The sequence below is a fragment of the Myxocyprinus asiaticus genome, chromosome 43, assembly GCF_019703515.2.
Source record: "Myxocyprinus asiaticus isolate MX2 ecotype Aquarium Trade chromosome 43, UBuf_Myxa_2, whole genome shotgun sequence".
NCBI lineage: Eukaryota > Metazoa > Chordata > Actinopteri > Cypriniformes > Catostomidae > Myxocyprinus > Myxocyprinus asiaticus.
In genome coordinates this window covers 17,814,363-17,830,800 of record NC_059386.1, presented here as the reverse complement: position 1 = coordinate 17,830,800, position 16,438 = coordinate 17,814,363, and the positions used below count along the sequence as shown (strand labels likewise).

The 16,438-nt window shown below is 36.8% G+C and overlaps 1 protein-coding gene across 4 annotated transcripts in view; it reads left to right on the top strand.

Annotated features, from left to right (window-relative positions):
* Positions 1-16,438, top strand: part of LOC127433199 (cell adhesion molecule 2-like) — a 648,459-nt gene that overhangs the window by 292,112 nt on the left and 339,909 nt on the right. The gene's annotated exons all lie outside the window — the stretch shown is intronic.

The window sequence follows — 16,438 nt, the reverse complement described above, 5'->3', positions numbered from 1 at the left end:
TAGCAAGAGTCCAAACAGTGCATGGAGGCTGAGGATTAAAGGGGAATGTTTATGCAAAAATATGTCATACACAAAGGGTTGGCACATACTCAAACCTGTACATAGCACAGTCTCTGTACAGGAGTATGTGCACTGTACATCTGTATGTTGTTTTTAAAGGGAATGTTTGTTTTTTTTTCCAAAAAATACAACTATGTCATCATTTGCTCACCTTCATGTCATTCCAAATCACAACTTTCTTCCTGTCATGAAACACAAAAGTAGTAGTTCAGAAGAATGTTCACACTGCAATGAAAGTCAGTTGTAACTTGTTTTGCTGAGCTCAAGAAATGACAAATAGTGTTATAAAATTATCATAAAAGTGATCCATATGTCTCATTAACTTTATTCCAAATCTTCTGAAGTCCAGTGCCTTTGTGTAAAAAAGCACCCTAAAATTCAAAGGAATGTTCCAGTTTTAATACAAGTTAAGCTCAATCAACAGCATTTGTTTCATATTGTTGATTACCAAAGGAAATAAATAAATACACTGGCGGCCAAAAGTTTGGAATAATGTACAGATTTTGCTCTTATGGAAAGAAATTGGTACTTTTATTCACCAAAGTGGCATTCAACTGATCACAATGTATAGTCAGGACATTAATAACATGAAAAATGACTATTACAATTTGAAAAAAAATTCCAGAACTTCTTAAACTACTTCAAAGTGTTCTCATCAAAAAATCCACCACGTGCAGAAATGACAGCTTTGCAGATCCTTGACATTCTAGCTGTCAGTTTTCCAGATACTCAGGTGACTTTTCACCCCATGCTTCCTGTAGCACTTGCCATAGATGTGGCTGTCTTGTCGGGCACTTCTCACGCACCTTACAGTCTAGCTGATCCCACAAAAGCTCAATGGGGTTAAGATCCATAACACTCTTTTCCAATTATCTGTTGTCCAATGTCTGTGTTTCTTTGACCACTCTAACCTTTTCTTTTTTTTTTTTTTCTGTTTCAAAAGTGGCTTTTTCTTTGCAATTGTTCCCATAAGGCCTGCATCCCTGAGTCTTCTCTTTACTGTTGCACATGAAACTGGTGTTGAGCGGGTAGAATTCAATGAAGCTGTCAGCTGAGGACATGTGAGGTGTCTATTTCTCAAACTAGAGACTCTGATGTACTTATCCTCTTGTTTAGTTGTACATCTGGCCTTCCACATCTCTTTCTGCCCTTGTTAGAGCAGGTTGTCCTTTGTCTTTGAAGACTGTACTGTACACCATTGTGTGAAATCTTCAGTTTTTTTTTTTTTTGGCAATTTCAAGCATTGCATAGCCTTTATTCCTCAAAACAATGATTGACTGATGAGTTTCTAGAGAAAGCTGTTTCTTTTTTGCCATTTCTGACCTAATATTGACCTTAAGACATGGCAGTCTATTGCATACTGTGGCAACTCAAAAACAAACACAAAGACAATGTTAAGCTTCATTTAACAAACCAAATAGATTTCAGCAGTGTTTGATATAATGGCAAGTGATTTTCTAGTACCAAATTAGCAATTTAGCATGATTACTCAAGGATAAAGTGTTGGAGTGATGGCTTCTAGAAATGGGGCCTGTCTAGATTTGATCAAAAATGACTTTTTTCAAATAGTGATGGTGCTGTTTTTTACATCATTAATGTCCTGACTATACATTGTGATCAGTTGAATGCCACTTTGGTGAATTAAAGTAAGAATTTTGACTTGTCCCGTCTTATATATATATATATAAAAAAAAAAAAATTAAAAAAAAATTTTGGTTACAAAAGTCAATCTATACATTTTTTTATTTTTTATTTTTAAATTTTTTTAACAAAGATGGGGTGAGTCAAATTTATTTATTTATTTATATCCTTTGGTAATCAACATCATGCCACTAATGCTGTTGAATGAGCTTAATTTATGAGCTTAAAGGAATGTTCCGGGTTCAATACAAGTTAAGCTTAATCGAATACATTTGTGGCATAATGTTGATTATCACAAAAAAAATAAAAATAAAAAATAAAATAAAAAAAAAGCAGAAATCAAGGTTCCGGTTACAATTTAAGTGAATGGGGGCCAAAATTTATTTGTATTTATTAAAAAAAAAAAAAAAAAAAAAAAATTATGTTAAAAACTCACTATTTAACAGAAGAATTAATGCAAGTACTTTTATTAAAATTATAAGCTTTACATGTCTGTGTTTAAACCCTCCAAAAATTGGCCACGGTGACTTTTATTATCCCCATTCACTTCCATTGTAAGTGCCTCACTGTAACCTCGATTTTTGTTTTTTTAATGAAAAGGAGGAATGAGTCGAAACTAATTTTTGCAGTAAAACAATGCCACAAATGCTGTTGATTTAGCTTAACTTGTATTGAACCTGGAGCATTCCTTTAATTAAGATTAATGAGCTTAATCTTAAATTGTTATCCCCTGAAACCTTGCCCTCCATTGTAACTCTCAAATTCCATTTAAATATGGCATTTGAAGACACATCACACCAGATTTTTAGATTTGTTTCTCACACAAAGCTATTTTACTTACATACCACAAATATAGCATATAGCACACAACAACACATTTGTCCACATTTACTTTAATTGTATTGAAAAGAGCAACCAGAACGTTCTGCTACATCACTTCTTTTGTGTTCCACAAAGGAAATAAAGTCATATGGAGTTTGGAACAACCTGTGGGCGTGTAAATGAGGACATAATTTGTGCTTATGGGTGATTTTGTTTCTTTTTTCTTTTGTTTTGGTACAAAAATTAGAACATGGCATCTCTGAGGTTTAGGCTTCTTGTCTGAATGTTTTCACTTGATTTTGCTGCAATACTTATGTAGCCTTTGAAAATAATTGCTAAACTTTGTGTCATAACTTCATGAATGCTATCATGTTTGTGTGCATGAACCTGTGTTCTAGTTTGGCATTGTGTAGCAGAGAGTGTTTGAACATTCCAGTAGTGCCTTGGATCTGACAGCACTGATAGTGGCCTGAGCTGCAAGAATGCTGCAACCTCTCCTTATGCTTAACAGCACAGCTAAACAAACCTGCAGCTCCACTCGAGTGTTGAGAACCTTTTCAACACATAACCTTTCCTTCGCTCCTCGCTTCCTGCTTCCAAACATCCAAAAACACTCATAGATCGATACACAGTACCCAAGTCTCCCCACTCAGCTATCCGGCTATGCCAGACAAAGCACATAGTGCACTAACCTCAGAATTTCCTTTCCTAGAACATAAGAAGTATGTTCCTCTTCCTTGATTAATATGGCAAATGGCCAAATTGGCTTCTGTACATTTAAAGAGATCATAGGCAACATTTTTGTAGTAATTTATTATTTAACACAAAGTCCACTTATGATGTCAGTCAAGGTTTAGTTTTAAGTGACTATTTCCCACATCCTTTCTGACATTTTGAATTAAAGCTGCACTTCGTAACGTTGTGATCTCTAGAGACATCTGTGGTTGAAACTCAAAATTGCAAGCAATTTGCGTAAGAACACTAAAGTGAGTCGTGTTTCGGCACTGCTCTTCTGGCGGATGAATCTCATGATTTGAGCTTACCTGGACATCGCCTGTGTGTGATCATGACTGGAGATATTCAGAGACATAACATGCTATTTTCATGTTGATATAAAGTTATACAATTAAACATTTAAAACTGAAATATTACTTGCTTTGATGAAGATAAACAACACTCGTATTCACATATTTTGAAATAATTAATATTACACTTATAGTGTCTTTCTGACACTACACTCAAAGCGCTTTTACATAGAGAACAGGGGACTCAGTCACCTCAGTCACTACCAGTATATTTTAATATAATTTCTACTATTAATATTTGTATAGTACTACATATATAAATTTCAGATCTGTTAGAATGTTCGGTTGAACACAGAGTAATCTCAACTCATCCAGCGAGATGGAGATTATATGGCCACAGTTTCAAGTCAGATGTTACTTCCTTGTGCCACGAGGCTACACCTGAGAGCAGCGATGAGCTGCGTGTCTACACACAGTGAGCAATGTTGCTGGAAGCAATGCCCGGAAGGGTCTCAGAGTTATTTCTACTCCCGATGACGTCATGGTTGAGGGCCGTTCTGTTGTGTGCCTCATCCAATAGGAGTTGAGAGTTCAATCCTTTAGTGAGCAAGGCTTCATGGGATTTGTAGTCTGTTTTGGACTCCCTTTGTTTGATTTTCGCGCGGTTTTTATCAGTAAGATTTATGACTGTTTGTGGGCCTCAGTCAGGTTTTACGACTGTGTTAGGCCTGCCTTTGTCTTCTATCTGAATACATGAGGCCCAACAATACCCCTACCTTGTACATAAATTACCACTTGCACATGTATATAGGTCATTCTGTTATATGTCCTATTATTTGTATGACTATTTATAATATTACTTTGTTTTATATTCTGTGTCTCACTGTAATGTTCTGTGTGCACTTGTTTCTCCTATCACCAACAAAAAAAAATAAAAATAATTAAAAATCCATGTGTACATGAGAACACTTGGCAATAAAGCTCATTCTGATTCTGATAAAATATACTTTATTAAACATGAAAATAACATGCTTAAAAATGCAATAACAGTTACAAGAAGTACATTTCAGTCATAAATATTAATAAACATGTCACAGTAACGTCCCCCGAAAATGTAGATACATCACGATCGGTTAACACGAGTAATGTTTGATTCATACAAGCAGGACAAGCAATATTAGCTTCAACAACCCTACCATACAACATATCCAAGAATTAAAGCAGGTAAACAACTTCGCCAAATGGATAACAGATAAACATCCATCCAGACTGTTGTGATGCTGTCCGGAACTGTGAGAGTGTGAATGACTAAACTGTAGTTTCTTTCTTATTTTTAACAGCTACTTACAAACTAAAATAGTGCATTATTAGGATGTACGTCATAAGCCAGCAATTTTGTGCCAAATTGGACCAGACAACTCAAAATACAAATAATTTTTATATGCTTAGTGAATCGGGGTAAGGTAAGAACATTGTTTTGAACACTGGTTATTTATGTACTCAATCAATAATGGCAATTTGTTCATTTTTAACCGAAAAATCTTATATGATGCAGCTTTAAACAAGAAAATAAAATTTGTTTAGCAACTGGCCCAAAAAAAAGTTAGTTTTTAGCAGAAACTCCTATCCAGAGTGACTTAAAATGTACTTTAGCATCACACATATGGCAATCATGCAATTTCGAATGCTATCTGCTAGGAAAGAAGTGCTTTTTGTACTAATACAAACAAGTGATACTAGTACAATCAAAAGTACAAAAAACTTTGATTGTACTAGGGTGGGCACATTTAATATGAGTGTTTAATAAGCGTTGAAATGTTATCTTGGCTGGTCCTGTATTCAAACTTAAATTAATACTTTGGACTGGTGAAAGGGCATTGCAGTTGTTACAGTATGTCTTTAATAGTATATCAGACTCTTTCATTTCATATGAAAATGTTTTCTATATATTCCCATTAATGGTTTTCTGTTTGTGTAATTTACCCATCATCACACATATTGCAGTCAATAAAGAAATAACAAAATGTAACTGGCAAGTGCATAAGTAATGGCATGCAGGCTACCACTTTTCATATTTGGTGTTGCTTTATGGATTATGTTAAAACAGTTATTTCCAGCACAGGAATGGTAGGTAGGACTATAAATCAAGCCCCGACCCTCTCTGCGGCTTTGTGTGGCAGTTATGGGAGCATGGTGCCAAATCCTGATAAGTGTCGGTAACATTTCCTTGTGAAGCTTTAATGTGATGTAACATACACATACTGTGTGTGTGTGTATATATTATATATATATATATATATAGTTTCAAGAAAATGTATGTAAACCCTAGCTGGTTTTCAGCATTAATTGTTTAGACAATGTGATCTCATCTTCATCAAAGTCACAAGTAGAGACAAACACAATGTGCTTAAGCTAACAACACACAAACAACTATAATATTTCATGTCTTTATAGAACACATCCCATTAAATATTCACAGTGCTTTGGAAAAAGTAAGTGAACCCTTGTATTTAATAACTGGTCGATCCTCCTTTGCGGATTAGACCTGTGCAATGTTCAGAAAGCATTTTGGACCATTCTTCCTTACAGAACTGCTTCAGTTCAGCCATATTCTTAGGATGTCTGGTGTGAACAGCTCTCTTGAGGTCATTCCACAGCATCTCTATTGTGTTAAGGTCTGGACTCTGATTGGGCCACTCCAAAAGGTGGATTTTATTTTTATTTTTCTTGAAGCCAATTTGTAGTGGATGTTTAGGGTCATTGTCCTGCTGCATCACCCAACTTCTACTGAGCTTCAGCTAGCACACAGCCTTCCTTACATTATCCTGTAGGATATCTTGATAAAAATAAAATTATTTTTTCCCTCGATGATGGCAGGCGGTCCAGGCCCAAAGCAGCAAATCACCCCCAAACCATGATGCTCCCTCCACCGTACTTCACCGCTGGGATGATGTATTCATGTTGGTATGCAGTGCCCTTTTTACGCCATAAGTAGTGCTGTGTTCTTCCCAAACAATTTAATGTTATTTACATCAGTCCACAAAACATTTTCCCAGTAGCGTTTTGAAGTTTCAACGTGGTCTTTTGGCAAACTTCAGGCGTGCAGCTATGTTTTTGTTGAAAAGCAGCGGCTTCCTTTGTGGTGTCCTGCCATGGACACCATGCCTGGTTAATGTTTTCCATATAGTAGACTCATGAACAGAGATGTTAACCAGTTCCAATGATTCCTTCAAGTCTTTAGCTGTCACTCAAGGGTTCTTTTTTTACCTCATTGAGCATTCTGCGGTGTGCCCTTTGACTCATCTTGGCTGGAGGGCCACTTCAAGGGAGAGTAGCCACAGTACTAAATCGTTTCCATTTATAACTGTGGACAGATGAATATCTTAGCTCTTCGAGATAACTTTGTAATCCTTTCCAGCTTTATGCAAAGCAACATTTCTTGATCATAGGTCTTCTGAGATCTCTTTTTTTCAAGGCATGATCCACATCAGCAGATGCTTCTCATGAATAGCAAACTCAAAATTTCTGAGTACTTTTTATAATTCACAATAGCTGTAACTCACATTTTCAATCTAATTGTATTAATTGGATGACAAGTTGATGTCATTAGCCTAGGGGTTCACATGCTTTTTCCATCCTACATTGTGAATGTTTGAATGATGTATCCAATATGTACAAAACAATACAATCATTTGTGTGTTGTGTTTGTTTATTATTGTAACTAAGATGAAGATCAAACCAGATTTAAAGACAAATTTATACATAAATGCAGGTAATTCCAAAGTGTTCACAGACTTTTTCTTGCCACTGTATATATATATAAACTGCTTAATGCCTCATGGTGTACTGACAGCCTAGCGGAGAAGATTGTTGAGTCATAGTGTTAGTGTGCTCTTTGGATTTACAAGCCGCTGTGGCAGACAATGTTCATAAAGGGACCGGATGAGGGGAACATCTGGCAGAAGTAGAGACTGAGTGGGCACATTTTTGGAAGCACAAGTTAATTTGCTGTCTACAAGACCGTCATAAGATGGTGCAATGCCTCATAACTGAAATTCCTTACCTGTGTATAGTAGTGTTGTTGTTATCACAGCAAAATTATGCTCGAACGCTGATAATAATAAGACATTGCGTAATTGTTGTTAGAATGCCGATGCTATCAAAACTGTGATGGTTTTATTGTGTATAACAGTACAATCGTTTTTTTTTTTATTATTATTTTTATTTATTTTTTTTAGCACAAAAATGAAATGTTGTACCATTATTCTTTATTTTGTTCCATCAAATTCTTCAAATTCTTATCCTGCCTGAAAAAGAAAGAAAAAAGAAGCCTCATCTGGTTTGCTGGTCTTAGCTGTTTTACCAGCCTGGTCAGGCTGGTCTGGTTAGCTGGTTTTAAAGGACACTTGTCAGCTGCTTAAGCACATAGACCAGCTAGACTAGTTTTGCCATGCTGAAACGCCTAGACAGGATTTAACCAGCTAAGATCATCAAATCAGCTTTGGTTGGTTTAAGATGTTTTTTTGTTGTTGTTGTTGTTGTTGTTTTGTTTTTTTTTGTTTTTTTCAGCAGGGCATACTGATTTGAATACCATAGCTATGATCAAAAATAAAAAAAAGCCCTCTATAGTATAATGCTTCATAGTTTTGTTATTATGCTGTTATAACATAATTATAAGTATGTTTATATGTTTTGTTATTATGATGTTATAACATAATTATAAGTATGTTGCATATGTGTTATAACCACACATGCCATGTATTATGTCTCTGAACGTGAATCTGAATTGTCTTTTTTTTTTTCTCTCTCTCTCTCTTTTGTCTTGGTAGGTAAGAGCTCTTGTTATTGACCTGCCGGGGCTAATGTTTGAGCGCTGGAGAGCTTATGATTCAGAGGTGCTGGTTTAGCTTTAACGGCAGTGATACTTTGCTGCTGAGGATTCTTAAACAGGACACAGCTGCAGTTGAGGGTGAATCACTTCACCAGATAAGCACCATCTTCCTTTTGAACCAACATTGAAACTGTGGCGAATGCACCAAAACATACACACATACATTCACGCATTCAAAAATACTTAAATACTTCTAAAAAATATCTCTCTTTCTCTCTGTCTCAATCTCTGTAAATGTATTATTTATTAGCTTGTGGTGTGTGGTGAGATGTAGTTAGATATTTTATTTTGCATCAGTGTGATCTGTTGGCAGAACGCCATCTCTAAGATTAGCAATACATGATAATCATAAATTCAGACAGGAAGCACCTAGATAATACCTTGAATTTATTGAAAGAGAGATCTCACTCATTAATCCTTCAGTGAGGCAGATGTTGCTCTCTCTCCTCAGGAAGTCATTTGCAAGGTGGGACATTCTGAATATGTGTTTGTGCAAAAGAGTAATGTGCAGAGCCTGGTACACATCGTGTACAATAGTTACTACCTCTTGTTTTAATTAGTGGTGCTTGTTAGTAGCCTACTGTTTCTCAAACTTTTTCAAATCCTTAACACTAAGTATTAAACTTCAGTGTCAATGCCTTCGGCTTTTTGGGGAAATGTGTGCTAATTATTTTCTAAGCAATTAGATGTATTAATTTTGCCTGAAATATGCTAAAACGGATGGAAACAAAAAACCCACAGACCTAGAATTTTTCCAGAAATGTATAAAAAAATAGTGTCAACCTATAGAATATCAAGGCCTTTTTAGAGCACCAAAATAGTGTTTGCTTGCTTTTTATTTATTTATTTTTTGCTTGTTTTTTGTTTATACAGTAGCTCTTTTACAGCAGGAGTCCTGTTTGATTTGTTGCAAATTTGGTCATGGTCATTCAGTAGCATTGCATACAGTATACTTGCCACCTGTTTCTAGGCTTGCCACGGTATACAGTGTTACCAGTTATACTTGGTACATAGGACGACACCGGTGCAAAATTTTATACCAGTAAAATGGGTAAACATTTTGAAAGAAACGTACTTAATGACAACAGTTCCTATATCAATAGCCAAACAAATAGAATTGCCTAAATAAATTTGCCTAACTAGTTTGCAACTCATAAATAAACCTAAATGAACAGACTGAAAGCCAGATGTTCTTTATCGACATTTTAAAATTACTGTGTATGCGCACTTACACAAGACGTTACTTTTAATTGACAGCAACAACTGTGTGAGGTGGAAGCAGTTTTCCCCATATTTTAGTGACTGGCATGCACCCAAACTACACCAGAACATGTTGCATATTTATCATCATGGCAAGTCTACCTGTTTCCCAAATAGTTTTGGAGGAACACATGACACCAAAAAAAGGCAGTTTTGACCTCATAAGCTAATGTCGAAAAGAAAAATATCAGATCTGCTAACTGCATAGAACTTTATTAGAACAATGCATTGTGGTTATTCAGGTCTCTTTCTCTTAATTCTAAGGCTGAGCTCACAACAGAAAGACAAATGCATATGTTGACTTAATATGAACCACTAGCAGCCTGTGTCATATTTTCATACAGCCCATCTCCTCTCCATTGCCAAACTTAGGATGAATGGCATGCCTGGGGGTATATTGGTTCTTCATATTGTCATTTATGTTTCTTATTTCTATTTATTTTCCTCTTTATGTACATACTGTAGTTTCATGCACTGCAGACGTACTCTGCCTTCGTAACAGCTGAAATCAGTTGCAAATTTAGAGATTGCCACTCGTTCATTATGAAGACTGGTGACCGTGTCATAAAGGACGATTTGTCTGATTCATGCCGCATGCTCCATTGTGCTATTGATTCTGAGCTTGCCTGTCTTCAATTACCCCCATTACAACACACATCACTCAAAGGAAACGCTACTAAAATTATATTAGTTCTATCTTTTTTTTTCCTTCTATCTCTTCTTGTCACCTTTACTTCATCACTGCAACTAAACCCATTTGAAAACATTACCGGAGAGTTCAAGAAAATAGCAGACACCGAATTCTGTTTGTGTTTATGTGCTGTAGCAGGCAACACAGTCAATTATGGACCTGCTTTTTCCTGTTTACACTAAGGTTGTGTCACCCCACCCTCACTAAACGTAACTTAATGTGTTATTTGTATACTGTAGAAAATGTTATAAACAATTAAAAAAAAAAAAAAAAAATGGCAGCAGTGGTAACCAGAATTCAACAGTTAACCCTTTAAGCTCTGAAGGTGTTTTTAAAGATTTCCTGTTTCAGTCGCATACATAAAATTAAAGGCTTATAACTAAAAAAAAAAAAAAAAAAAAAAAAAAAAGATCAAGTTTGTTATCATTGTAAAGAAATCTTATTGTCATATATAACTAATATTTTTGAAGGATATAGATTATGATAAATTTGGAAACTCTCAGCCTAAGAAACAGCTGAAAAATCACAAAAATTGCCTTTTTTTTCTTTTTTCTTTTTTTTAATCTGATTTTAATCTGACAAGACACAAGAACATGAGAAACACATGACAAGATCACATGACAAGGAAAAAGGAACTAACATGGCATGGAACAAAAAAACATACAACCCTGACATATCCCCCCCCTCTAGGGGCAGCTCCCAAAGCCCCAAAACAAAAACACATAGTTCAAGAGGGAGTTGGGGGTGGGGTGGGGGGGTGCGTGGCGACTTGACATGGTTACATGGTAGGACATAGAAACATGGCGAAACAAGATGTGGGGCATGGTTAGGTGAAAACGTAGCATGGAGCATGAGACCAGGGCAGAGCCCATGGGGGGTGGAGCCATGAGAGACTCGAGAAATGAAACCATGGAGAACTGGATACCCAGAGAGTAGCCGAAGACTCGATGGGCCAGGGTGGAGCCGGAGGCAGGGAGGACCAAGGTGGCACCAGAGGCTCGGAGGAACAAGGCGGAGCTGGGGGATCGGAAGACTGAGGCAGAGCCGGTGGGGCTGAGGACCAAGGCAGAGCCGTAGGGATGGAGGTTCCCGGTGGAGCTGAAGGATCGTAAAGACGAGGCGTAGCCAGAGGATCGGAGAGCCAAGGCGGAGCCAGGTGACCGACAGACCAAGGAGGACCTGGAGGGACGAGGGACCCTGGTAAAGCCGAAAGGCTGAAGGACCGCGGTGGAGCCAAGGGAACGTAGAGCCGAGGTGATGTCGAGGGATTGTCAGGCCAAGGTGGAGTCCAGGGCTCGAAGGGTCTAGGCAGAGTTGGAGGTTCAAAATTTCTCCTTGTCTGGGATATCTCATAGGGCGATGATTGAGCCGGTGGCTTGGGGGGGAACCGGCTGATCAGGAGAACTCAGGGTGGGCACAAGGGCGGGAACCAATTCCAACTCAAATAGCCCAGTGAGAGATGGCTCTGGAACGGACGAGGTTTGCAACACTGGCTCTGGGATGGACAAGGCTTGCAACGCTGGTTCGTTGGCCGTGGCAGACGTGGGCGTTGGCTCGTTGACCGTGGCAGACTTGGACATTGGTTTGTTGACCAGAAGTGAGCCTGAGACATTGCATGGAGCAGACTGAAGCTTGGCTGTGATATGGCATCGAGCACACTGAGGCATGGCTGTGACATGGCATGGAGCATTCTCTGGAGTGGCTGTGACATGGCATGGATCAGGCTCAGGCGTGGCTGTGACATGACATAGAGCAGGTTGAGGCGTGGCTGTGACATGGAGCAGACTGAGGATCCAGGGCAAAAAATGGTGCTAACTCAGCAACCATGGCTTGGCAGCCATGACATGGGACTCTGGCTTGGCTTGACTTGACTACCAAACAATGTTACGTTAAAAATACTTGACAATGGACAATGGCAAACATGAGGGTTAAAAACTTGGACATGGGAGAACACATGACAATGAAAACCAATGAACACTTAGAACTCTAAACAAGATAACAAGACTGCTAACAACCTAATGAAACAATGAACCAATGAGGGCAAGACACAAGAACATGGGAAACACATGACAAGATCACATGACAAGGAAACAGGAACTAACATGGCATGGAACAAAAACACATACAACTCTGACAGTATGCAGACATGATTTTATTAATGAGATTTAACAGAATGTATGCCATTTGTCAATGATTCTGTATCGAGTCTGTGACGTACTTGTGCCATCTCTTTTTGGCCATATGTAACAGTCACCAATCAAATGTTTTTCTGCCCAAATATGGATGATTTTTGCACTGATCTGATCCCAATCCATTTGGTTTAGCATTCCATGCTGCTACATCATTTCTGATGATGTCATCTGATACAGGATATCAATTTTTTTTTCTTTTTATTCTTTTTTTTTTTTTTAGGCTGGTTGCAAGAAGCCAGATGTTGTGTGCACATTGTGCACATTGTACTTCTTGTCAATTATCTAATGATCTATGCATCCAATTGCCTTGTGTGGGCTTGTTTGGAAGGTAATCGCCTCCTCTAAGTAATGTTATGTTTTTTTTTTTTTGTTTTTTTTTGTTTTTTCTCATGAAGTTATAAGCAATTAAGCAACACCTGTTCACATGAAACATAAATGTTAAAGACATATACTTAGCTATTACTAGCTATATTTTTCTATATCTTTTGTCTGTGAGTAAAACAAATAGGCTGGCTGTATTCTACTCTCTTGAGGGCTTTCGAACAACATATGACACATGGCTATTTGATGAGTTTGATGTTTTCTACTAATTAAAAAAAAAATGTGCAGTGCACAATTTTCCATAAATGATCAAAATGGAACACTTCTGATTTGTCTGCAAATTTCAAAGCACTTGTTCAGTTTTGGTCATAATGTCTACATGCATTGTAAAGGACAGCTTCTAACCTTTAAAGCTATAACAATACATATGCTGTGTTGATCAAGACTGTAGTTACTATTACTAATATTTTGATGATTATTATTTTTATTTTTTTATTTTTTTTCTAGCTTAAAGGGTCAAAGTGCAACTTCAGCATTTATGGCAACACTGTATGATATTTGGGTTACTGTACTGTATATTTTACAGTTCATAATTAAAAACAAACACTATAAGGGTAATGCTCAAAACAAATATAATGCAATAAACATTAAATTACATATGGTAAACCCTGAGGTACATGACTAATAACAAAAATAACAGAATTATTTTAATTAATATCCAAAAATCATGGATGTGGCACATGGGGAGTGTCAGGGCAAGCTCCCATATACAGTACTGTGCAAAAGTCTTAGGCACATAAGAGGTTTCACAAAAGCATTTGTCTTAAAATGGTTATTAATATCTTCAGCTTTAGTGTGTCAATAGGAAATATAAATGTTAGACTCCCAAACATTACTTTTGCAAATAGAAAAGATTAGAATATAAGAACAGGGAGCCCTGCAACAGATGTCATGGCCCCTACAAAGCCCCCCACTAAATATCGTGTCAGTCTGAGATTACATGTAGAGACAGAAGCAATTGAGACATAGATAGAAGAACTGTGGTGAATTCTCCAAGAAGCTTGGAACATTCTATCTGCCAACAACCAAGAACTGTAACTGTATCCAGGTGTACCTAGGAGAATTGGTGCTGTTTTAAAGGCAAAGGTGGTCACACCGAATATTGATTTAGCTTTTTTTATGTTTACTGGACTTTAAGTGATAAATGAAAACTATTTATGTCATTATTTTTGAAGACATCCTCACTATGCAACATTTTTCACAGGTGCGTAAAACTTTTGCACAGTACTGTATATATATATATATATATATATATATATATGTGTGTATATTTTTTTATTTTATTTTTTTTATAATTAAAACTTTTTACTTCCAAATAACAAAAATCCTAGTTCTGACACTTTTTTACAGTAAAATCACACATATTACCTTCTGAAAGTCTAAACTGTAAATTGTACAATGATTTAAAATGTAAAAACTGTACCGATACAGCACCAACATATACGTACGTCTAAATCATAAATCTGTTCTTGTGCAGTTCCATAGTGAGAAAACCCATGTATTCTAAAACATACAACACATTTTGTGGTGATGTTTAATTAATTACACACTATTACACATAGTATGCATTTAACTTATTACATGTCAATTGTACTGCAACCAGCTCTGTTCAAACAATGTTTAATTCTCTTACAGTACTTATTTAATTATTTTCAAAGGGGAAATATCAGACATCGCCAGGGGGAACTATGTGAAATGGGCACTTCAGCATCATTAATTACTCCAGAATTTCATTCATCCGGTTTATTACGGATCAGTGTGATCCGAAGTGCCGGTTGTCATTAACTAATCTCTCAAATACTCCACTAAGCCTAGTCTCCTTATGAATTTTAATAGCCATTTAATGAGACTTCACCCAATCATCTAAACATCAGCAGAGATCTGTTTCAATTTCCTTAACAAAGCTCAAATGCAATCATATCCACCATTACTGTATTAAAGCAATGTCAATGTTTGAGATCAGTCATGAAATAATAAATGTAAAATAACTTGACATTTTCAGGCTAGCCCTATGTGGTTTGCTCATCACTAGTGTTTTGATTGCGATTTTAATATTTTAATTGTTGAGTCCACGCAGCATGACGTATGTGCTCCATTATTCGCACTGCATCCCCTACGGCCATTATGCATTAACCATTGCATTTTCAACTAATCTGAAGGAAAGGAACATCTTGAATATTATCATTTTATTTTTTTTTTATTTTTTTTTTTTTTTATTGAGTGTTTGACCTGTCACATCCTCATTTAACTCCTGTGGCTTTGTTTCTTACTAATTATTTCATGATGATGCATTAATTTCCATTTCCATTCATTTATTATGTTGCCTTTAGAGACATGGCATAAGGAATAAGGAGATTTGTTTTGTTCAATAAAAAAAATGGTATGGGTGAACATTTGATTTTACTCAAATATAGAGTACAAACACATTAACTGTATTTACACAGTCAGTGTTTGGGATTAACAATCGATTCATAACCGTATATTTGACTTAAGGGAGTCAGTCCAGTTATAGAATTCACTTGCCACTGTCATTTTGTGAATTTAACTGTATTTAGCACTCTGAAACAAAACCAAGAACCTAATCCTACTGTTGTGTGAGTAGCCATTGAGAAAAATTTATTTCTTATCCAACTTTCTAAGTCTCCTTTTTTCTTCCACTCTGTAGGTATTAGCTATGCTTAGCAGTGTCTAGATAAACAGCCACAATGAAGAAAAAAAAAAAAAAAAAAAAAAAAAAAGGTGTTGCGTCGGCTTATCAAAGTATTCATCTTTGGTCTTTGAATCCTTGAAAGCCTTTGACTTTTATTAGCACCGTTCCCGACTCCAACAGAGCAAACATATTTGCTTTTTTCGTTTTCTCCTGAAGACATCCTAAGGGACAATGCCTGTTTTTTCTCCTAAGCCTTAAGAAGAGGCACAAAGCCATGTTGAAACTGTAGCAACAGATGAGCTGTCTCTGTGGAAATAAAGCCTCGGTTGCCTGACGAGGTCTTCTATCCAATTACAGAGAATCCTTGTGGATGACCCTGGACTGACACATTTACATCGAGGAGCTTTCAGTCAGCTCCATTTTGATTCAGTCAAAGGCAAGTATTAGTCAACAAAGGCTTTGATTGAGTTTTATCTCCCTGCAGTCCTCACCGGCAGTTGAAAGTGCCTCAGACAGACATGGATTTTTGACTAAATGTGTAACCCAGCATGCTATTTAATACAACACAAGCAGCTGTTTGTGCTTGTGCGTTATGGATGTCTGCATGACCATAGGTGTACTACATGCTTTACCTGACCTCTCTTTTTGACCATTTATTTTGGTTTGTGATGGAATTATCAATGTGTTGTTGGCGATTTACAGTGGGTATCCATCCAGAGTAAGCTTTCTGCCGCCGTGCTCACCGCATTAATGAGTCATTAGCAGCTTTTAACCACTAAGGGGTGCTAAAACCATAGAAATTCAACCGACCAGAGATGAACGCCT